A 24,546-nucleotide genomic window follows, 5' to 3' on the forward strand; every position below is an offset into this window, starting at 1 on the left:
ATTATTATATCTTCTGTTCATGGGTCTCAGAAAAATACATATTTGATAAAGTTTATCCGAAAGGCATATTGATTTTATGACAATCCAAGAAATCTTATTAACGTGTTTCATATGCATTTCATGCATTTATACATGCACATTGACCCATGACAAGATGGCGTTATATACACGTATATATATGTATATATATGTATATGGGATATGGAAAAGGTAACGGCGTTATATACGCACCACGACTTGATCAGCTGGTATACGTTGATGATTTGCCCAAAGTGGTCGAGATGATATGATGGGATGCCCTCGGAAGCTTGATGATGTTATCAACGCATATACCCATGCCATGGTATTACATTTATACGCATATGCATGATATTATAATATTAAATGATTCGCAGAGCTATTCAAACTTACATGTCGAGTCTTTTACTCCATGTTTCTCCCATTTCTATTATTTACTGATTTTCATTCCTTACATATTCGGTACATTATTTGTAATGACGTCCCATTTTCCTGGGAACGCTGTGTTTCATGCCCACAAGTCCCGATTGATAACGACAAGGTCGGGAATCCAAACTAGAGTAAAAATTTGAAAAGTAAATGCAGAAGCAATAACAATAAGGAATTGAACAACTAGAACTAAAGGGCAGAAAATAAAGGATATGGGAAAATTCAAGGAAAGAATTTCAAAAACTTCCGAGAATGTAAGTTCTATTACCTTGACAAGATCAAAGCAACAACGTCTTGATTTATTGAATAAATCAAACGCCTTTACTTAAAAGCAAATCAAAATAATAGATTCGGATCTTAACCGCTTTACGAGTAACTTGAGACAACAATTAATAACTAGTATTAATCGCCTTCTAAGAATACCACAGAGAAATCAAAGATATCACAATAGAGAAGTAATCTTACTACCTTGAACTATGAACTAGTAGTAAAGGTTGAAAGATAAATCTCAAAGCACAAGTAACAAAGGTTCAAAAGAACTCTCAAAGTATGATATACTTAATCAATAATGAAGTGTTCCAATGAATGAGAAGAACCCCTTATTTATAGCAGTACTAAGGCATAAAAAGTCATTACAATTAGGTAGGGGGCTGCTAAGGGGTAACAAAGTCATCAAAATTAGGTAGGGTGGTTGCTAAGAAATAAGAAAAGTCACAAAATTAGGTAGGGGGCGGCCAAATCCCTTTGGGGAAGATTTGGGCCTTAACACTACTAGTTTGGGTCATTGGTTTGGACTCCAATTGGACTCCATTTCAAACACCCCCATTTGGACCTCTTTTAAGCTCATTTTGGGCTCTTCTGGATGCCCTTTTGCTAGATTTCAAGGGCCGTGTTTGGGACTCAATCTTCCTCCTCTTGGACTTCAATTTGGGCCACCAAATAATTGTAAAACTTGTATAATTTATCTCCTTTGGTCTTGAGCTCGTCCTCCACAATTAAAAGCTTCTTTATTTGCACTTGAAGTCTAATGGACTTATTTTGCAACTCTTTAGCTTGACATATTGTTAAAGGCTATCTTTGAGATTCCAAAGCTTCATCCTTGTCCTTGAATAGAGTTGATCTTCCTAGGATGCTATCATTCCCCTCTTCTTGAAGAAAATTCGTCCTCGAATTTCGACCTTGCAAGAAAAAGAAAACACGCCCTTGTAAATGGCAACCACTAATCTGGAAAACTTGTAGGAATAAAATAAGATAGTGACCATGTGTCCATTTAATCCAATTAATCCTAATAGGTGTAAATAAAGCATATGGATATCATCATCCCAACAAAATTTATGCCTACCTAGATCAATACAATAAAAACGTCTTGTAGATGCGCCATGCAATGGAACTTGCAATTCGATCTTGTCGGTAAGGTAGTCCATAGGTATACATGACAAAGAAATTATAAAAGATTGACCACACATCCATTTAATATAAGTATCTCTATCACATGTATCAAAGAAGATACTTTCATGATATAGCCAACTATCTACAATTACAAATCTCATGGATTCCTCTACATGAAAGAGTATTTGATCACAAGTGTTACAACAATAATGCATATCATCTTTACTAGTAACAAATACTTTTACAAGCTCACAATGAACATGACTTGAAGAATGACTCCCCATCACACAACAAAAATCACATTCTAGCAATTTATCACATGAAATCTCATTAGCCACTTGAATAAGAGAAGAAGAAATATTTAACTCATTCACAAGCCTCTTCTCATAAGTTTCATGCCTCTTTCCACCAAGTTGGAATACATAATCATCCATGTCATACACAATTTCAAAAGGAAGTAAATTACTCTTGTACTTTAACTAAGATATTACAGTTAATGACTTGATGTGCATCAAACTATCATCATCCACAAAATTTATAAAGTCACCAACATAAGAAATAAGAGTATAATTCATTACCTCCAAAAATACCTTAGGTGTTCTAGAAAGACCAAGAATGCAAATAAACCAATTATACATACCATACTTGGACTTATTTACCAATGGAACATCATCACATTGTATTCTTTTATGCAATGGCTCCAACTTAGCAATGCTTTTAGGAAACTCCATGTCATCACACTATAAATAAGAATGAAAATAGTCAAAATGTTCAATAACAAAGAATTTAACCAAGCTTTTATCTTCCACCATCCAACAAGAATAGATATCGCCAAATTCATGTTGGAATACAATTGGATCTTTTGCCACCATCTCCTGCGCCTCACCTCAAAGGGTATTTCAACACGTGATTGCACAAAATCACAAGAACTAAAACAAGAAAGAGTTAATGGATTAGGAAGTAAAGAAACTTTTTTCTTGCTTACACTCTCTTTGGCTTTTATTACAAGACTAATGATTTCCTCACCCTTAGCCTCTTTTCTCTCACTAAAGAGTTTTTCTTTGCTTTCACTCAATCCCTTTTGCTTTTCTCTCTCTACCTCATAGACTTTGTTCATCTCATTTCCTTCTCTTTTTTCTTTTCTTTCAATATCACTCTTTACCTCACTTGACATCCCACTCTTTTCACTCAAGACAACCTCTCCTTTTTCCTCTCTTTGAATGTCAACATGCACTCCCTAACTCCTCTCATTCTTTTCTCTCTCATATTTTTTCATATTCTCTTTAACAATCTTTTCATCTTCACAAATTTGCGAGGGAGTCAAAGGCCCAAGAACGAGTTTCTTCCCATTAATCTCAAAAGATTATCTATTTTTTTCAATACTATATGAAGCACTTCTATAGACATACCATGGCCATCCCAACAAGATATGAAAACTATTCATTGAAATGACATCACACCAAATCACATCCTCATACCTTCCAATAGAGAATGACAAGAACACTCTTTTATCTACTTTTACCCCTTTCAACATGTAGGGTTCAATATGTTCAACACAAGGCAAGTTCAATTTCTCAACCATATAAGTGCTAATTAAGTTATAGCCAAATGCTTTGTCAATTCTAAGGGCATAAATTGCAGACATCACTTTAGCTCTTGTTTGAAAAATAACTTTACCATTGTCTTCCTTCCATTCGGTATACTGTAAGTTCGACTTTTCAAGTTGTTGAGTCACAGCTTTCCCCCTTCCACTGTAACTACCTGTTTGAGACATCTTGACATAGATTAAGGGAAATATGTATCTCTCAAATTTGGCTTTTTCCCTATAATGCTCTCACCTCTCTTGCCTTATTTTCCTTTCGAAATAACCTTTGAACAAAATACTTTGTAGATTTATAGTTAAACCCAACTAGTATGAAGTTCTTAGTAGTAAAATTCAGATGTTTTGGGGAACAAATGAAAGAAGAACCAAATCCTAGAACTATTAGGCTCGGTTGAAACAAGACACAAACAAAAAGGAAATAATTATATATTTAGATTAGAAAGAGTAAGAAAAATTGAATTTTTGTATTATATTTGAAATCTGGGATCCCCTATTCTTGTTTCCTTTGATAGTTTTTGAAAACAAATTAGATACAAAAGAAATTTCGTGGAGAGCAAGCAATTGTTTTTTTAAACTTTTTTTTCATTTTTTTTATACTCTTAGTAGTCAAGAAATCCCCAGAATTATCAAGAACGAAACCTTGATAAAACCGCTCTGATACCACTTGATAATGACAAGGTCGGGAATCCAAACTAGAGTAAAAATTTGAAAAATAAATGCAGAAGCAATAACAATAAGGAATTGAACAACTAGAACTAAAGGGCAAAAAATAAAGGATATGGGAAAATTCAAGGAAAGAATTCCAAAAGATTCCGAGAACGCAAGTTCTATAGCCTTGACAAGATCAAAGCAATAACGTCTTGATTTATTGAAGAAATCAAACACCTTTACTTAAAAGCAAATCAAAATAATAGATTCGGATCTTGACCGCTTTACGAGTAACTTGAGACAACAATTAATAACTAGTATTAATCGCCTTCTAAGAATACCAAAAAGATATCTCAATAGAGAAGTAATCTTACTACCTTGAACTATGAACTAGTAGTAAAGGTTGAAAGATAAATCTCAAAGCACAAGTAACAAAGGTTCAAAAGAACTCTCAAAGTATGATATACTTAATCAATAATGAAGTGTCCCAATGAATGAGAATAACTCCTTATTTATAGCAGTACTAAGGCATAAAAAGTCATTACAATTAGGTAGGGGGCTGCTAAGGGGTAACAAAGTCATCAAAATTAGGTAGGGTAGTTGCTAAGAAATAAGAAAAGTCACAAAATTAGGTAGGGGGCGGCCAAATCCCTTTGGGGAAGATTTAGGCCTTAAAACTACTAGTTTGAGTCATTGGTTTGGACTCCAATTGGGCTCCATTTCAAACACCCCCATTTGGACCTCTTTTAAGCTCATTTTGGGCTCTTCTGGGTGCCCTTTTGCTAGATTTCAAGGGCCGAGTTCGGGACTCAATCTTCCTCCTCTTTGACTTCAATTTGGGCCATCAAATAATTGTAAAAATTGTATAATTTATCTCCTTTGGTTTTGAGCTCGTCCTCCACAATTAAAAGCTTCTTTATTTGCACTTGAAGTCTAATGGCCTTATTTTGCAACTCTTTAGCTTGACATATTGTTAAAGGCTATCTTTGAGATTTCAAAGCTTCATCCTTGTCCTTGAATAGAGTTGAGCTTCCTAGGATGCTATCACTGATAGACAGGTCGAGAGTCCTCCAAGTAGACTATCAGCTCAGTGGAAGATGTTGGTGCGCTCCATTTTCCCCAGAGTTGCTATTGGTCAGTATGATTAAGACATGTGTTGATTGGTATGGTGGGCTGTATCCCGACCTTTATGACATTTATGTATCCTTAAAGGCTTGTAGATATATGTCGTGTACGTGAAAGATTATACGGCCTTGTCGGCCTATGTTTTAAGTATATAATGGATAACATTGGTCTTATAGTCCCATATGTCTTATGTATAAGCTGGTGTTTCATATTGTATCCTACTTATCTCACGGCAGCCTCTATGGCTCAGTTATCTATGATAGTATGATATGAATAGATACGTTATGTTGGTACTCGATTGAGTAAGATACCAGGTGCCCGTCGCGGCCCATCGGTTTGGGTCGTGACAAAAATGGTATCATAACAGTTCTTTCCTAGGGAGTCTACAAGTTGTGTTAGTAGATTCTTATTTATGGGTGTGTTGTGCACCACATTTATAAGCAGGAGGCTAAAGGGGATTTAGGACTGTCACTCTTTCTTCTTACCCTAGCTCGTGTGGTAGAGCCCACTTGTAAGAACTCAATTTTTTAAACTCTATCTTATACATAATACGACGATGCCTACATCCATAAAGACGGTTGGTAAGAGATATAGCTATGGAAGAGTTGAGTCAGAGGAACTCAATTTTTCGTGACGCTTATGATGAGTAAATGTGAGGTCTTCAACAGATCATGTGTGTACTCAGATGTGTAAAACTTCTTGATAAGGATCCCTAAAGCAAAAATGTCTATCCACTCTTATAGTAAAAATAAATAAGAGAATTGGAAGGTAGATACAAGTTTTTGCAATTAAAACAAGCAAGATGAAAAAGGGTACGAGCTACCCAGCTAATGAAGATTAACGCAGAGGAATATAAGCCTTTTGAGTTACCTTCAACAATAATAGAGGTATGTACAATTGGCCAGACCCATCTCATTTATGCCCTATGGGGGCTAATAGAATTAGTATAAGAGAAGGCAGGATGTCAGGATCTAGCTGGGGTTAGGGTAACCCAAAATGGTGGATGGATTGTTAGCGTTAGCTGATATTTCCGAAGGATATTGCAAACGAGCTAATAGATATCCTTGTGAGACACCTAGATGGTGCACTCTAAAGTAGTACAACTAGATATGAGTACTACAAAGATAGGCACTGGAAGCATGGAAGGGATAAATATTACCTTAGTGTGGATCCCGTCCCTAGTAGAGAAAGAATGTTAGGCAACCCGAAGAGCCGATAGAAGGAGCAAGGGGAGCTAAAAAGCAAAAGAATGTCTTGTTTGAGTTTTCAGAATATAGTGATAGACAGAGATGTTGGCAAGCAAAATAAGAAGAGAGTTAATGAAGCATGATGTTACAACCCAAATTCGCATATCATAGATCACGCCGTAAGTTAGTCGACGTAAATCCAAGAAGAGATTATCTTTGAGATGATAATAAGTTAATCCTATTGGTCTTAAACGATACAAGGGTGTATAAGAGTGGTTAACAAGTATTTGACGTTAAACGAATCGAGGATGTTGTAACCTGTATTTTCGGGTAACACTAGAGGTGATTAATTGTCCCAAGAGGTCTTGTTTTAATGTATTTGAATCATATAATATCCTCATCATAAGTCTTGAAGTCAAGCGAGTTATGAAACAAAAGTCGATAAAAGTTGTCGCAACTTAGGTTTATAATTTTACTTAAACATTAGGTCAAATATTACTGCATTTGTCTCCCAATGTGCTTGGAATTATGGGGTGATCTACCTATCAAATTGAAGATCTATGAGTCTAGTTTCCAACGCATTAAACCGTTCGTCGATACGATCTCGGAATAGAGAGATATTCGCGTTTTCGCGAGAGTGCGCCAAGCTGCTCTCTATGGGGCCCACAAAGGCGGTTTAAGACATTTGGACATATATAAGATAACTCAACCCCGTTTTAAGTCATTATTTTTCAGTATATTCAGACCTTATAACCCTAAAAACATTCTCTCAAGGTTCTCTCATGATCCAAGACCCAAACAAAGGGCAAACAACACAAATCAAATGTCGGGAATCCCGTGGTGCTAGTAAGTTTCTTGTTCTTCTTGTTGTTGCTGATTTTTGTGTTGTTCCAGCTCGTGTGGGAGGTTGTTTTAAGTGCTTTATGTTCTGTAAATACACCTTCAAGTTTTTAATATCAACCCTAGGTGATTTCAAGTCTTCTAAAGTAATTCTAGTGCCGAAAAACCCGAATTAATTGCTAGTTTCGCTTCCTTGTTCTTGTGGCAGAATTGAAGGGATATTTCGTGGAAAATTAAGGTCAAATTGGAGTTGTTATTTCTGTTTAAAGGTAAGGAACCTCTTACTCTATATATATTTAAGATTATCCAAGTTGCAGCTAAGTCGTTGAAGCTATAACTTGTGAAATATATATCGAAAGGCTTGGTAGTAATGTTGTTGGTTGGTGGACTGTTTTGGGAGGCTCAATATGATGATTAATGATTCTGTTTGGGCTGTTTGGTGATTATATTGACTTGTGTGAAGTCATATAAGTAGGGGAGGTGCTGTCTGTTTCATCGTAAAATAGGTTGCGGTCGATACATAATAGTTACGACGCTTAAACGATAATGATAGTGTCATTTCTCTTATTGTAGACTAAGGAGTCGTGACATTTGCATAGCTTGAGGTTGGACAGTATATACAAGGTATGTGAGGCTATCCCCTTCATTATTTTTCACGACTCCGATTGTACATAATGTATTGAACGAGCTTCCAAAGATACTCTACTCTTAGAAGCTAGCAGTACTTACATTGCTGCCCTTCTTATGAAACAATTGATATTGATGTTACTTCTCTTATCCTTATATTATCAATGTTGTTAGTAGTTCCTTATTCTTATAAGATTCTTGATGAAGAGTTAATCCTAATAACATGTACGAAGGATACCGACCTTACGTCACTCCAAAAGGTTCAAAATGTGATTCCAATGAGTCCAGCATGCATCATATATATGTATCTATTTTACTCTACCGAGCCGCGCTATAGTCGGTCGGGTATGGCACCTATTGTGCAACCACTGATCAGTTGGGTTTTACCGAGCTCCACGTGGCCGGGTACGATTCTACTGAGCCCTATGATGGCCGGGTACGTTTTACCGAGCCTATTACGGCCGGGTACGATATGATGATGATGATGCCCACAAAGGCGTATGTTTTAAAATTTTATGTATATATATATGTATGTATCATGCATTTCATGTCAGTAGCCCTCAGACATACCCATATGTCACGGGTTGTATATTCCTTATCCCTGTTTACATTACTGTTCTTACTTATGCTTTCCTACGCTACATACTCAGTACTTTATTCGTACTGACGTCCTTTTTATTTGTGGACGATGCATGTCGTGCTGCAGGTCCTGATAGATGGGTAGACGCAGCTCCCCCACCACAGTAGGCTATCCAGTTCAGCGTTATTGGCAAGATCCTTTCTCCGGACTTGCCGTGGTCTTGGTATGCATTTTTGTTATAGACATTATGGGTATGTTGGGGCCCTGTTCCGGCAATGTTGTAGAACTTATGTTCCTTTAGAGGCTCATAGACAGGTGTCGACTCATGTATGGTTTGGAATGCCTTGTCAGCTGATTTTTGTTGTATAGTCCTTCATGGCACCATGGTAGCTCGTACCTTATATATAGTTTCTTGACAGTCTTGTCGTCCCATGTTACGTATGTTCATGACATTATCTTTCATTGTTGGATGTTCATGATCCATGTCTTTCATTTATATTGGTCTTGTCGGCCCTTAAAGATAATAAGGAAGGTTAGATAAAATGTACGTTGGTGCTCGGCAAGTATGGCCCGGGTGCTAGTCATGACCCTCCAGTTGGGTCGTGACAAACTTGGTATCAGAGCAAGTCTATCCTAGGGGTTGTCTATGAGCCGTGTCTAGTAGAGTTTTGATTATGGATGTGTAGCGCGCCACATTTATAATCAGGAGGCTACGTGACATCTAGGGTTGTTACCTTCTTCCTGAATCTAGATCGTGCGTAGAGTTGAGTCGTATGTGTTCATATCTAATATTCACCTTTTTTCTTTTAGCGATGCCTTCTACTAGGAAGCAATTGATTAGTAAACGACTTGATACAGCTGTGGGAGAGGGTAACATTCAGGTGCCTCCAGCTATAGCAGCCCAAAGTGAGCCTCAGAGTGAGATGTCGTCTCATACCTCTCCGTCTCCTCCAGAGGATATTAGGAGGCACCCAGTACATCCAGTTCCTCCGTCTGGCACTACAGACCACGATATGCGCAGTGCGGTGCAGTTGTTGACTAGCTTGGTAGCTGCTTAGGCTCAGAGGAAGAATATCGGTGCTGCTGATAAACCGGTTAGTGCGAGAGTTCATGATTTTATTAATCTAGACCCTCCAGTGTTTACCGGATCAGATCCCAAGGAGGACCCACAAACATTTATTGATCAGGTTCATCGTACATTGCGGCTTATGCATGCTAGTGATACGGAGGCAGTAGAGTTGGCTTCTTATCGGTTACGGGATTTAGCAATTTTATGGTATGATAGTTGGGAGAGATCTAGGGGTCCGAATGCTCCTCCAGCTGTGTGGAAGGAATTTTCTGAGGCCTTTCTTCGTCACTACTTGCCAGCTGAGATACGACGATCTAGAGCTGATAAGTTCTTGAACCTTCGACGGGGTAATATGAGTGTACTAGAGTATAGTATACAGTTTGATTCTTTAGCAAGGTATACTCCCCATATGGTGGCCGAGATGAGTGATAGGGTGCACATATTCGTGAACGGGTTGGGACCACATCTAATAAATGAGTGCACAACAGCCTCCTTGGTAGAGGGCATGGATATTTCCCGTATTCAGGCTTATGCCCAGACCCTTCAGGATCATAAGTTATATGCTAAGCTCTCTAAATGTGAATTCTTGCTGAACTAAGTAGCATTCCTTGGCCATGTGATATCTGATGAGGGTATTAGTGTCGACACTCAGAAGATCGATGCAGTGAAGAATTGGCCGAGACCTACAACACCGTCAGAAGTCCGCAGCTTCCTGGGGCTAGCAGGATATTATAGGCGGTTTGTAGAAGGGTTTTCCTCTATATCAGCACCATTGACTAAGTTAACACAGAAAGCTACCAAGTTCCAGTGGTCTGATGCTTGTGAACATAGTTTTCAGGAGCTAAAGAATCGATTGACATCTGCGCCAGTGCTCACTCTCCCAGAAGGAACAAAAGGTTATGTGGTATATTGTGATGCCTCAGGTATAGGTTTGGGGTACGTATTGATACAACGTGGGAAGGTGATTGCTTATGCATCACGACAATTGAAGAAGCATGAAAAGAATTACCCGACTCATGATTTGGAATTGGCTGTAGTAATAAATGCTTTGAAAATATGGTGGCACTACTTATACGGTGTCCATGTTGACATCTACATAGATCACAAGAGTTTACAATACATCTTCAAGCAGAAGGAGTTGAATTTGAGGCAGCGTAGGTGGCTTGAATTACTGAAAGACTATGATGTCGAGATATTGTACCATCCCGATAAAGCTAATATTGTGGCAGACGCTCTCAGCCGTAAGTCAATGGGAAGCTTAATACATATTGAGGCAGGTAGACAAGGGTTGACCAAAGAGCTTCACCAGCTGGCCAATATGAGAATCAGATTGTTGGACTCTGATGACGGAGGTGTTACTGTACAGAATACAGCAGAATCATCTTTGGTAGCCGAGGTAAAAGCACGGCAATATGAAGATCCTACCTTAGTAAGATTGAGAGAGGGAATTCAGCAGTGTAAGATTACAGCTTTCAAGATCGGAGGAGATGGGACACTGAGATACCAGGGCCGATTATGTGTGCCTAGTGTGGCAGGGTTGCGAGAGAAGATTATGATTGAGATTCATCAGTCCCGATATTCTATCCATCCTGGCTCGACAAAGATGTATCATGACGTTAAGGAGCAGTATTGGTGGGACAACATGAAGAAGTCTATTGCAGAATTTGTAGCCCAGTGTCCTAATTGTCAACAAGTAAAGATCGAGCATCAGAAACCCAGTGGATTGATTCAGAATATAGAGATTCCGACCTGGAAATGGGAGGTGATTAATATGGACTTCATTATTGGATTACCTCGCTCTTATCATAAGTTTGACTCCATTTGGGTGATAGTTGATCGACTTACAAAATCTGCCCATTTTCTACCAGTTAAGACAACTTACACGGCTGAAGATTATGCGAAGTTGTATATCAAGGAGATTGTTAGGCTTCATGGTGTGCCGGTATCTATTATATCAGACCGAGGAGCTCAATTTACGGCTAACTTTTGGAGGTCTTTTCAGAAGGGTTTAGGCACACAAGTAAATCTCAGCACTGCATTCCATCCGCAGACTGACGGACAGGCTGAACGTACCATCCAGACGCTGGAAGATATGCTACGAGCATGTGTTCTAGATTTTAAGGGGAATTGGGATGACCATCTGGCACTTATAGAATTTGCCTACAATAATAGCTACCATTCCAGTATTAAAATGGCCCCGTATGAGGCACTGTACGGGAGGAGATGTAGATCACCAGTTGGATGGTTCGAAGTCGGTGAGACAGAATTATATGGGCCAGATTTGATTTACCAAGCCATTGAGAAGGTGAAACTGATACAAGAGCGGCTGAGGACGGCACAAAGCAGGCAAAAATCTTATTCCGATGTCCGACGTCGTGATCTGGAATTTGAGGTTGGTGATTGGGTTTTCCTGAAGATCTCGCCGATGAAGGGTGTTATGCGTTTTGGGAAGAAGGGTAAGTTGAGTCCGCGGTATATTGGGCCATACAAAATTCTTCGACGAATTGGACAGGTTGCTTACGAGTTAGAATAGCCATCTGAATTGGAATTTGTCCACCCGGTATTCCATGTATCTATGTTGAGGAAATGTATTGGAGACCCTTCTCGGGTCGTCCCTGTCAAAGATGTACAAGTTACAAAGGATCTATCATATGATGAACTGCCAGTGACTATATTAGATCGACAAGTCCGCAAGCTGAGAACAAAGGATGTAGCTTTCGTGAAAGTATTATGGAGGAACAAGAATATAGAAGAAATGACATGGGAAGCAGAAGAGGAGATGAAGTCTAAATACCCTTACCTATTCCAGAGTGCAAATAACGATGATACCAGGGGAAAGAAGGACGCATTATAAGGTGAAACGGCTCTATGAGGTAAGCAATAGCTTGTGAATACTCTTTTTTTTAATACAAAATGGTGATATGCAGATAACGTACATATCCATAATGCTTTGTATAGTCTTGTATGGCCATAGGTTGGGTTTAACTGCTTGCAAGTTTGGCTAGTGTCCATTTTATAAGGGAAACTCAGCCGGAAATCTCCGTCGGAATCCACGATGAGTTAGACACCCCATAAACCCTTACATTCGAGGACGAATGTTCCTAAGGGGGAGAGGATGTTACAACCCAAATTCGCATATCATAGATCACGCCGTAAGTTAGTCGACGTAAATCCAAGAAGAGATTATCTTTGAGATGATAATAAGTTAATCCTATTGGTCTTAAACGATACAAGGGTGTATAAGAGTGGTTAACAAGTATTTGACGTTAAACGAATCGAGAATGTTGTAACCTGTATTTTCGGGTAACACTAGAGGTGATTAATTGTCCCAAGAGGTCTTGTTTTAATGTATTTGAATCATATAATATCCTCATCATAAGTCTTGAAGTCAAGCGAGTTATGAAACAAAAGTAGATAAAAGTTGTCGCAACTTAGGTTTATAATTTTACTTAAACTTTAGGTCAAATGTTACTGCATTTTACTCCCAATGTGCTTGGAATTATGGGGTGATCTACCTATCAAATTGAAGATCTATGAGTCTAGTTTCCAACGCATTAAACCGTTCGTCGATACGATCTCGGAATAGAGAGATATTCGCGTTTTCGCGAGAGTGCGCCAAGCTGCTCTCTATGGGGCCCACAAAGGCGGTTTAAGACATTTGGACATATATAAGATAACTCAACCCCGTTTTAAGTCATTATTTTTCAGTATATTCAGACCTTATAACCCTAAAAACATTCTCTCAAGGTTCTCTCATGATCCAAGACCCAAACAAAGGGCAAACAACACAAATCAAATGTCGGGAATCCCGTGGTGCTAGTAAGTTTCTTGTTCTTCTTGTTGTTGCTGATTTTTGTGTTGTTCCAGCTCGTGTGGGAGGTTGTTTTAAGTGCTTTATGTTCTGTAAATACACCTTCAAGTTTTTAATATCAACCCTAGGTGATTTCAAGTCTTCTAAAGTAATTCTAGTGCCGAAAAACCCGAATTAATTGCTAGTTTCGCTTCCTTGTTCTTGTGGCAGAATTGAAGGGATATTTCGTGGAAAATTAAGGTCAAATTGGAGTTGTTCTTTCTGTTTAAAGGTAAGGAACCTCTTACTCTATATATATTTAAGATTATCCAAGTTGCAGCTAAGTCGTTGAAGCTAGAACTTGTGAAATATATATCGAAAGGCTTGGTAGTAATGTTGTTGGTTGGTGGACTGTTTTGGAGGCTCAATATGATTATTAATGATGTTGTTTGGGCTGTTTGGTGATTGTATTGACTTGTGGGAAGTCATATAAATAGGGGAGGTGCTGTCCGTTTCATCGTAAAATAGGTTGCGGTCGATACATAATAGTTACGACGCTTAAACGATAATGATAGTGTCATTTCTCTTATTGTAGACTAAGGAGTCGTGACATTTGCATAGCTTGAGGTTGGGCAGTATATACAAGGTATGTGAGGCTATCCCCTTCATTCTTTTGCACGACTCCGATTGTACATAATGTAATGAACGAGCTCCCAAAGATACTCTACTCTTAGAAGCTAGCAGTACTTACATTGCTGCCCTTCTTATGAAACGATTGATATTGATGTTACTTCTCTTATTCTTATATTATCAATGTTGTTGGTAGTTCCTTATTCTTATAAGATTCTTGATGAAGAGTTAATCCTAATAACATGTACGAAGGATACCGACCTTACGTCACTCCGAAAGGTTCAAAATGTGATTCCAATGAGTCCAGCATGCATCATATATATGTATCTATTTTACTCTACCGAGCCGCGCTATAGTCGGCCGGGTATGGCACCTATTGTGCAACCACTGATCAGTTGGGTTTTACCGAGCTCCACGTGGCCGGGTACGATTCTACCGAGCCCTATGATGGCCGGGTACGTTTTACCGAGCCTATTATGGCCGGGTACGATATGATGATGATGATGCCCACAAAGGCATATGTTTTAAACGTTTATGTATATATATATGTATGTATCATGTATTTCATGTCAGTAGCCCTCAGAGGTACCCAGATGTCACAGGTTGTATATTCTTTATCCCTGTTTACATTACTGTTCTTACTTATGCTTTCCTACGTTACATACTCAGTACTTTATTCGTACTGACGTCCTTTTTATTTGTGGACGCTGCATGTCGTGCTGCAGGTCCTGATAGACGGGTAGACGCAGCTCCCCCACCACAGTAGGCTATCCAGTTCAGCGTTATTGGCAAGATCCTTTCTCCGGACTTGCCGTGGTCTTGGTATGCATTTTTGTTATAGACATTATGGGTATGTTGGGGCCCTGTTCCGGCAATGTTGTAGAACTTATGTTCCTTTAGAGGCTCATAGACAGGTGTCGACTCATGTATGGTTTGGAATGCCTTGTCGGCTGATTTTTGTTGTATAGTCTTTCATGGCACCATGGTAGCTCGTACCTTATATATAGTTTCTTGACAGTCTTGTCGTCCCATGTTACGTATGTTCATGACATTATCTTTCATTGTTGGATGTTCATGATCCATGTCTTTCATTTATATTGGTCTTGTCGGCCCTTAAAGATAATAAGGAAGGTTAGATAAAATGTACGTTGGTGCTCGGCAAGTATGGCCCGGGTGCTAGTCATGACCCTCCAGTTGGGTCGTGACACATTATGAGTAAGATGTGATACATGGATGACAACGGTAGCTCAAAAAGATGATAGTATTACAGAGTCTATCGTCAAGTGAAGGAAAAGAAAAGAGGTGACATGTCTTGAGACAACAAAAGAGTATAGGCCATAAAGTAATATCATCATTTCGAGAAATACGTTTGTGACTCCAACGCGACTACCAGAAGGAAAAGTTAGACCCTAGAGTAATAGAAATCAGTATGGGCTGGTGAATAAGATATACTAAACATGAAGTAGGGACTGAGTAACGACGCATCATGAGAATTTCAGAGATTACGTCCCGGCGATAATGGAATGGACGACAGAAGAATACCCTTTAAAGGTCATTCAGGAAGACGCTTCCCTAAAGCAAGTAAGGTGAGTAAAGTTAAGCTTAAGGGACTATATGTGCCAGTTACACTAAGTGTCGCCCTCGCGAGTGAGGAATTTCGTTATCCTTGGTACAGAAGGATTACCGCGTGTGTAAGGATCATCGATGATGTGAAAAGATGCCAAAGATGAGAAGGTAAAATATCTATACGTAGATCATCGTAACACTAAATCTTAGTGCTCTCCTAAAGGGGGGGATATGGAGTGATGTGGCATTAAGTCAGATTTAAGCGGTTCTAGTAACTATGGAATGGTAAAAGAATGCGATAAAAATGAGAAAAGCAATGAGATTGCACTGATTCAAATCCTACAAATATGCTGCCATTCCAGATCATTATTCAAACACGATGTCAAGGAAAGGAAGTTAGGGTTCCTACCCGAGATGTTATTGATAAATAAGGAGCCAGTGCAAGTCATAAGTTAAGACAAAGGGAATGTAACACTCCATATTTTTGTACGTGAAAGTACGCCATAAGTAAATTGATGGAAGCTCGAAAATGAGATACTACATCCCGCATTTTCGTGTGTTAAAGTTTCATCGTAAGTTAATTGACGTAAGTTCGGGGATGAGATTTTATTGAGATCATAAGCATTATGCTATTTCAAATACATGATGAGTAAATTCGTGAAGGAGAGAAGGTAAGCAAATAGAAAAAAATAAGTTTCATTAAAGGTTGTCGATTTGGGATAAAATACGGGCCGAGCGATTTGGGATAAAATACGGGCCGAGCTATGATAGTAAGGAGTATAAAGTTTATTAAAAGTGAGTAGTATTTTATGTAATTTGAGATAATTCTTAATTATGTGGGTAATTGGTTAATTATTAGATTAATGGGAGAATTATTGGATTGATTAAGAAATGGGTGGATAATTGGATAAATGATGGGGCACTCACGTGGCAGCACCCCTTAAATCCCATGAATGACTCTTTAAGTCATTACATAATGTGACAAAAGTTGGATAAGTTTGAGGGATCTTACCTTTAACGTAGCAGCCCATGAATTTGTTAAGAAAAGCCACTAAGTGACTCATACAAGATGCGGAAAGGTGTTTCATAAATGCACAACTTTCTTTCTTTTGGCATGATCTATACGACACGAACGAAATGCACAACTTTCATAAATGACTCTATTCATAGAAATATTAGGGGTGTCTATATTCTTGATTCCCCACGTAAATTATTATCATATCTTTTGCTCATGAGTCTAAAACAAATAAGTATTTGATAAAATTTATCCGACAGGCATATTATTTTTATGACATTCCGAGAAAATCTTATTAAAGTATTTCTTATGCATTTCATGCATTTATACATGTACATTGACCCATGACCAGATGGCGTTATATACGCGAATATATATATGGGATATGGGAAAAGGTTACTAACAACAACACGATAGGGGTCCAAGAATTACTAAAGAAAATCAAAAAACGTGCGAAAGCTAAAAGAAAATAAAGAAACAAAAAAATAACGGAAAATTAAAGATAGATTGAATTCAAGAAAGAGTTTCTTGAATTCAAGAAGTCTATTCTTGAAGTTGAATCCTAACAACAACAATTAGCTAACAAAGAAGTAATCGCCTTTGGTAGAGAATTAAAAACAAGAGATAGATTGTGAAACCCGACCTTTTAGAATAACAAGAACAACAATAAGCCTAAACTTATCACCTTTCTTGAATACCTAGAAATGATCTAAGATTTTGAAAGAGTTTAATCTTACCACCTTAAGTTGAGTCTTGAAGGTTGAAGAATAAATCCAAGAGTAGCCACACATAAGAGTGCAAGAAAAATCTCACAATTTTTATTGATATTATCTATAATAATCTAAGATCTAAAAACAAAGAAGACACCCCTTTATATAGAGAGGGGGTCACGAAATTCCTACTTAAAAATAAAGGAAATAAAGTCCTAAACTACTTTGGACAACAAGTCCAAATACCTTAGGAAAAGGAAAAACACTAGGAAACAAAAACCAAGTCAATCTTGGAAAGTAACTCCAACAATCTTAGGAAAAGGAAAACATAACCTTAATTACATAGGAAAGCAATAAATCTAGTACCAAAATATATTGAAATAAGTTAAAACCGATCTTGGATAGAATCTTGAAAGTCCCAAACCAATCATGGATAAGATCTTGGAAATCTTGAAGGCAACTTGCAAGCAACATGGCATCAACTTGTACCCAACTTCTATCACGCCTATTGAACCTTTCTTGGGCAGAAAGTAAGTCCTTTTTATGTTATAAAAATGTGACTTCATGTAGGACTTATTGGGCTGCAAGTTTGGACATAGTTTTAGGTACCAAATAGGTCCAATAGTGGCCTGATTTGGACCTTCTTCAGAGGATGTCTCTTGGGATCTAATCCACCTTTTATTGGACATAAATTTGGACCATAAAATAATTATGATACCTAGACAACTCATACCCTTTTATCCTTGAGCTCTCCATCCCAATTAACAACTTCTTTATTTGCACTTGAAATCTAATGACCTTGTTTTGCAACTCTCTAGCTTGACATCTTGTTAAAGGCCCTCTTTGAGATTCCAAAGCTTCATTTTTGTCCTTGAATAGATTTGAGCTTCCTAGGATGTTATCATTCCCCTCTTCTTGAAAAATATACGTCCTCGCATTTCGACCTTGCAAGAAAAAGAAGTCACGCACTAGTAAATGGCATCCACTAATCTGAAAAAATGGTAGGAATAAAAAATGATAGTGACTATGTGTCCACTTAACCCAATTAAGCCTAATAGGTATAAATACTCCTTTATAAAGCATATGGACATCATCATCCCAATAAAATTTATGCCTACTTAGAGTTGTCCAATAAAAACCTCTCTTAGATGCACTATGTAATGAAATTTACAATGCGATCTTGTCAATAAGGTAGTCCAAATATGTGCATGCCAAAGAAATTATAAAATATTGGTCATGCATCCATTTAACACAAGTATCTCCGCCACATGTATCAAATAAGACACTCTTATGATATAGCCAAGTATCAATTATAAATCCCATGGATTCTTCTACATGTAAGTTATTTAAATAAGCACATAAATTCTCAGAAAGGTCAGAAGAACCCATAAATTCTAAAATATAAATTTCAATACATTCAAGCTCATGATTATAACTTTCCCCAATAATATTCGCAACATCAATGGATTCTACTTGATTGCTCAAACTGTCACAAAAAGAGTCATAGATAGGTTCATGAAAGAGTATTTGATCACTAATGTCACAATAATCATGCATATCCTCTTTACTAGTAGCAAATACTTTTATAGGCTCACAATCAACATGACTAGAGGAATGACTTCCCATCAAACAACAAAACTCACATTCTAGAAATTTATCACATGAAAACTCATTAGACACTTGAACAAGAGAAGAAAGAACATTTAACTCATTAGCTAGCCTCTTCTCATAAATTGCATGCCTCTTTCCGCCAAGTTGGAATGCATAATCATCAAAATATCATCATCCACAAAAATTATAAAGTCACAAACATAAGAAATAAGAGTATAGTTCATTACCTCCAAAAATACCTTAGGTGTTCTAGAAAGGCCAAGAATGTGAATGAACGAATTATACATACCATACTTGGACTTATTTACGAATGGAACAACATCACCTTTTATTTTCTTATGCAATGGCTCTAACTTAGCAATGCCTTTAGGGAACTCCATGTTATAAACCTGTAAATAAGGATCAAAATAGTCAAAAGGTTCAACAACAAAGAAATTAACCAAGCTTTTATCTTCCACCATCCAACAAGAATTGATTTCGCTTAATTCATGTTGGAATCCAATTGGATCCTTTACCACCATTTCTCGCGCCTCACCTCTCCTTTCAAAAGGTCTTTCAACACGTGGCCGCATAAAATCACAAGAACTAAAACAAGAATGAGTTAATGGGTTAGGAAGTAAAGAAATTTTATTATTGCTTACACTCTCTTTGGCTTTTATCACAAAACCAACTTTTCCCTGACCCTTAGCCTATTTTCTCTCACTAAAGTTTTTTTCTCCTTCTTTACTCAAACCCTCTTGTTTTTCTCTCTCTACCTCAAAGACTTTTCTTATCTCATTGCCTTCTCTCTTTTCTTTTCCCTCAAGCTCACTCTTTTTCTCAATTGACATCCCATTCTCTTCACTCAATACAACCTCTCCTTTTTCCTCTCTTGGGATGTCAACATGCACTCCCTTACTCCTCTCATTATTTTCTCTCTCATATTTTTCCATATTCTCTTTAACAGTCTTTTCATCTTCATAAATTTGTGAGGGAGTCAAAGGTCCAAGAATAAGTTTCTTCCCGTTAACCTCAAAAGAGTATCTATTTTTTCCATGTTATATGAAGCTCTTCTATAGGTATACCATGGCTTTCCCAACAAGATATGATAATTATTCATGGGAATCACATCACACCAGATCACATCCTCATGCCTTCCAATAGAGAATAGTAATAACACTCTTTTATCTACCTTTACTCCTCTCAACATGTAGGGTTCAATATGCTCAACACAAGGTAAGTTCAATTTTTCTACCATATAAGTGCTAATTGAGTTGTAGCCAAACTCTTTGTCAATTCTAAGGGCACAAATCGCAGACATCACTTTAGCTCTTGTTTGAAAAATAATTTTACCATTGTCTTCCTTCCATTTGATATACTGTAAGTTCGTCTTTTCAAGTTATTGAGTCATAGCTCATCTCCTTTCACTATAACTACCTGTTTGAAATATCTTGAACAAAGAATAGAAGAATTATGTATCTCTCAAATTTTAGCTTTTTCCTCTAATGTTCTCGCCTCTCTTGCCTTTTTCCACTCAAAGTAACTCTTGGTCGTTAAACTTTAGATTTATTAATAAACTTTACTAGTCGCAACCCTTAGTGATAAGAATGTGGAGTTAGAGAAAGAAAAGGAAAGTGAAGGACCAAACCTTGGAAGAATAGAAATTGGTTATGTAGAAAAAATAAGGAAAGAATTTAGGAAACCCAAAGCCCACAAGAATAAGGAAAGAAGTTACCTTTTCAAGAACTAGGATCCCCTCTTCTTGTTTCCTTTGTTGACTTGGAAACCAAATAACACTTGAATTCTACAAATAATAATGAGCCATAATGCTTTTCTTTTGGCTAATTTTCATTTTTTTGGTTTTGTTTTGCTCAAGAACCTCCCAAGATTATCAAGATTGAAATCTTTATTAGCCTATGCTCTGATAACACTTGATAACAACACGATAGGGGTCCAAGAATTACTAAAGAAAATCAAAAAACATGCGAAAGCTAAAAGAAAATAAAGAAACAAAAAAACAACGAAAAATTAAAGATAGATTGAATTCAAGAAAGAGTTTCTTGAATGCAAGAAAGAGTTTCTTGAATTCAAGAAGTCTATTCTTGAAGTTGAATCCTAACAAGAACAATCAGCTAACAAAGAAGTAATCGCCTTTGGTAGAGAATTAAAAACAAGAGATAGATTGTGAAACCCGACCCTTTAGAATAACAAGAACAACAATAAGCCTAAACTTATCACCTTTCTTGAATACCTAGAAATGATCTAAGATTTTGAAAGAGTTTAATCTTACCACCTTAAGTTGAGTCTTGAAGGTTGAAGAATAAATCCAAGAGTAGCCACACACAGGAGTGCAAGAAAAATCTCACAATTTTTATTGATATTGTCTATAATAATCTAAAATCTTAAAACAAAGAAGACACCCCTTTATATAGAGAGGGGGTCAAGAAACTCTTACCTAAAAACAAGGAAATGAAGTCCTAAACTACTTCGGAAAACAAGTTCAAATACCTTAGAAAAAGGAAAAACACTAGGAAACAAAAACCAAGTCAATCTTGGAAAGTAACTCCAACAATCATAGGAAAAGGAAAATATAACCTTAATTACCTAGGAAAGCAATAAATCTAGTACCAAATATGGAAATAAGTTAAAACCAATCTTGGATATAATCTTGAAAGTCCCAAACCAATCATGGATAAGATCTTGGAAATCTTGAAGTCAACTTGCAAGCAACTTGGCACCAACTTTTATCCAACTTCTATCCCACCTATTGAACCTTTCTTGGGCAGCAAGTAAGTCCTTTTTATGTTATAAAAATGTGGCTTCATGTAGGACTTATTGGGCTGCAAGTTTGGACATATTTTTAGGTACCAAATAGGTCCAATAGTGGCCTGATTTGGACCTTCTTCAGAGGATGTCTCTTGGGATCTAATCCACCTTTTCTTGGACATGAATTTGGACCATAAAATAATTATAATACCTAGACAACTCGTATACTTTTATCCTTGAGCTCTCTATCCCAATTAACAACTTATTTATTTGCACTTGAAATCTAATGACCTTAATTTGCAACTCTTTAGCTTGACATCTTGTTAAAGGCCCTCTTTGAAATTCCAAAGCTTCATTCTTGTCCTTGAATAGATTTGAGCTTCCTAGAATGCTATCAGTTACGACATTATATATGCACCACCACCTGATCAGTTGGTATACGTTGATAATTTTCACACAGTAGCCGAAATGATATGATGGGATGCCCTCAGAGGCTTGATGATATTATAAACGCATATACCTATGCATGGTTGACATTTATACGCATATGCATGACATTATAAAAATGAAATGATTCACAGAGCTATGCAGACGTACATGTCGAGTCTTTTACTCCATGTTTCTCCCATGTCTATTATTTACTGGTTTTCATTCCTTACATACTCGCTACATTATTTGTACTGACGTCCCTTTTTCTTGGGGATTATGCGTTTCATGCCCGCAGGTCTCGATAGACTGGTCGAGAGTCCTCCAAGTAGGCGATCATCTCAGCGGAAGATGTCGGTGCACTCTATTTATTCCGGAGTTTCTTGTTTGGTCAGTATGATTTAGATGTGTATTGTTTGGTATGGCGGGGCTCTGTCCCGACCTTTATGACAATTATATATTCTTAGAGGCTTGTAGACATATGTCATGTATATGAAAGATTGTACGGCTTTATCGGCTTATGTTTTGAGTTTATTAATAATCATATTGGCCTATTAGGTCCGTATGTCACGTGTATATGATAATGTAATAAGAAAGATACGTTACATTCGTACTCAGTTGAGTAAGGCTCCGGGTGCCCATTGCGGCCTATCGGTTTGGGTCAGGACAGGGAATAACTCAAGAGGGATTACGCGAAATACAGATATGAAAATGGACCAACGAGCAGTTAGTAGTTGATTCAGGAAGAGTCTAGTAATGGCTAGATAAGAGGTTACAGATAAATCAACAGATAGTGCAAGATAAACATAGTGAACCCAACATGGGAATTTAGTCTCGCAGATATGACATCATGATCCTTGAGAGATATATTCGGATAATAGTTGGGGTAGTTAAAGGTAAATAAAAGAGAGTCTCACTGGGAAGACAGTCAAAACTACACTTCAGGAGTAACCGTACGAGCACAAGGGCATGTAGGTAAGTAAGTAATGATAATTACAAGTAAGAAAGAACATCAAAAATTCCTCCGGGTAAATGATGTAATAAGCTCGCAGCCTTGCAAGAATCAGAGAGTCCTCCCTAACTACTACAATGAAAGACTAGCTGAGGATGTAAGGAAGAAGGCTTCGACCTAAGCTCTGTGACTTAAAAAGGAAGTGATATTCAAGATCATATAGGTTGTATGGAATTCCAATGTGTGTGGGCACTAAGGTAAGCCAAGTATTTATACAACAAGTGGCAGAACGACCAGGAAAAGCAATTTCTTACATTTAGAGAAAGTTGAGAAGGAACGAAAGAAATTATTTGATCAATGATCCAGAGTTGGTTAAGTTATGAACGCACTTAAGATTTCGGAGTATTATCCATGCAACATATATGTTGACAATCATACAGCCGTAGAAGATTCCAGTATAAGTTAAAAGAAAGAATTGACCCCAGGTCATACAAAGGATCGAATTGTTAGAAGATTGAACCATGGATATTACATAGCAACCTTGAAAGGCTAAAGTAATAACTAACACCATGAGCCGCAGATCAGAAGATAGCTTAAGCCTACATAAAGGTTGATCAGAGGGAAGAGGAAACTAAAGAGTTACACCAACTAAGTAAACCAGGAGTCTGATTATTGGACCCGGAAAATTATAGACCTTGCGATTGAGAACATTGCAGGATCACTCTTAAATATTAGATGTACAAGAGAGATAGTACAATAGTCATATTCTATAATGGCTCTACGATAAAGCCAGTCAGAAGAGTACTAGCCTTATAAGAAGTCAGTATGAAGCTCCCACCAGATTGTGTATGCACCAGAGGTGCAAGTATTATAATAGAGCTTCAAGTTGTGAATATGAATTATACCTATGTTAAAGCGAGGTCATGAAAGAGATAGAAGATGTGATGCGAGATTTTAAGATAAATAAAGTAAAGGTGAATGACGTACGAGATACTAAAATGGAGAATGTTGTGAATAATCCATACTACCGATAGAAGGTTAGAAGCGTTGGGATTCAGTATCCAGGAATGGTAGCGGCGGCGTCAGTGGTATATCTTCCAACCTATGGTTTCTAGGTATCAAAAGATCTATTCAAGAGAGTAAAGAAGAGTTAGAGATGATGTGATGTCTCGCTTGATGTTCCAGGATGACATAAGGAAATCTATGATGCAAGCAAGCTGAAGAAAGGTTATGAGTAGTATAAATAGACATGTATAGGTCGCAAGCTAAAGTATGGTATACTAACAAGGTTTTAGGAAGACATGAGTAAGGACAAGAAAGGACGAGTGAGAAGGTGACGAGAAATGGATAAGTCCTTGGGATTCAGCCCATGAAAACAAGAGAGCTAATAGTTTCTCTAAGTCATAGAAAACTCAGCATAGCCTGAGCGAACTCAAAGGAGTATAAGACTAATAGCATTTAGGAGAGATGAAATACTGCCTTGGTAGTAGAATGGGGGTGAAATTGCGATAAATAAATGATGACATTTGGTCCTTCGATTGAGTAATGATTTGATGAATTCTACAGGATTAAAATACCCACATAAG

This window comes from Nicotiana tomentosiformis, chromosome 9, assembly GCF_000390325.3.
Source record: "Nicotiana tomentosiformis chromosome 9, ASM39032v3, whole genome shotgun sequence".
Taxonomy (NCBI): domain Eukaryota; kingdom Viridiplantae; phylum Streptophyta; class Magnoliopsida; order Solanales; family Solanaceae; genus Nicotiana; species Nicotiana tomentosiformis.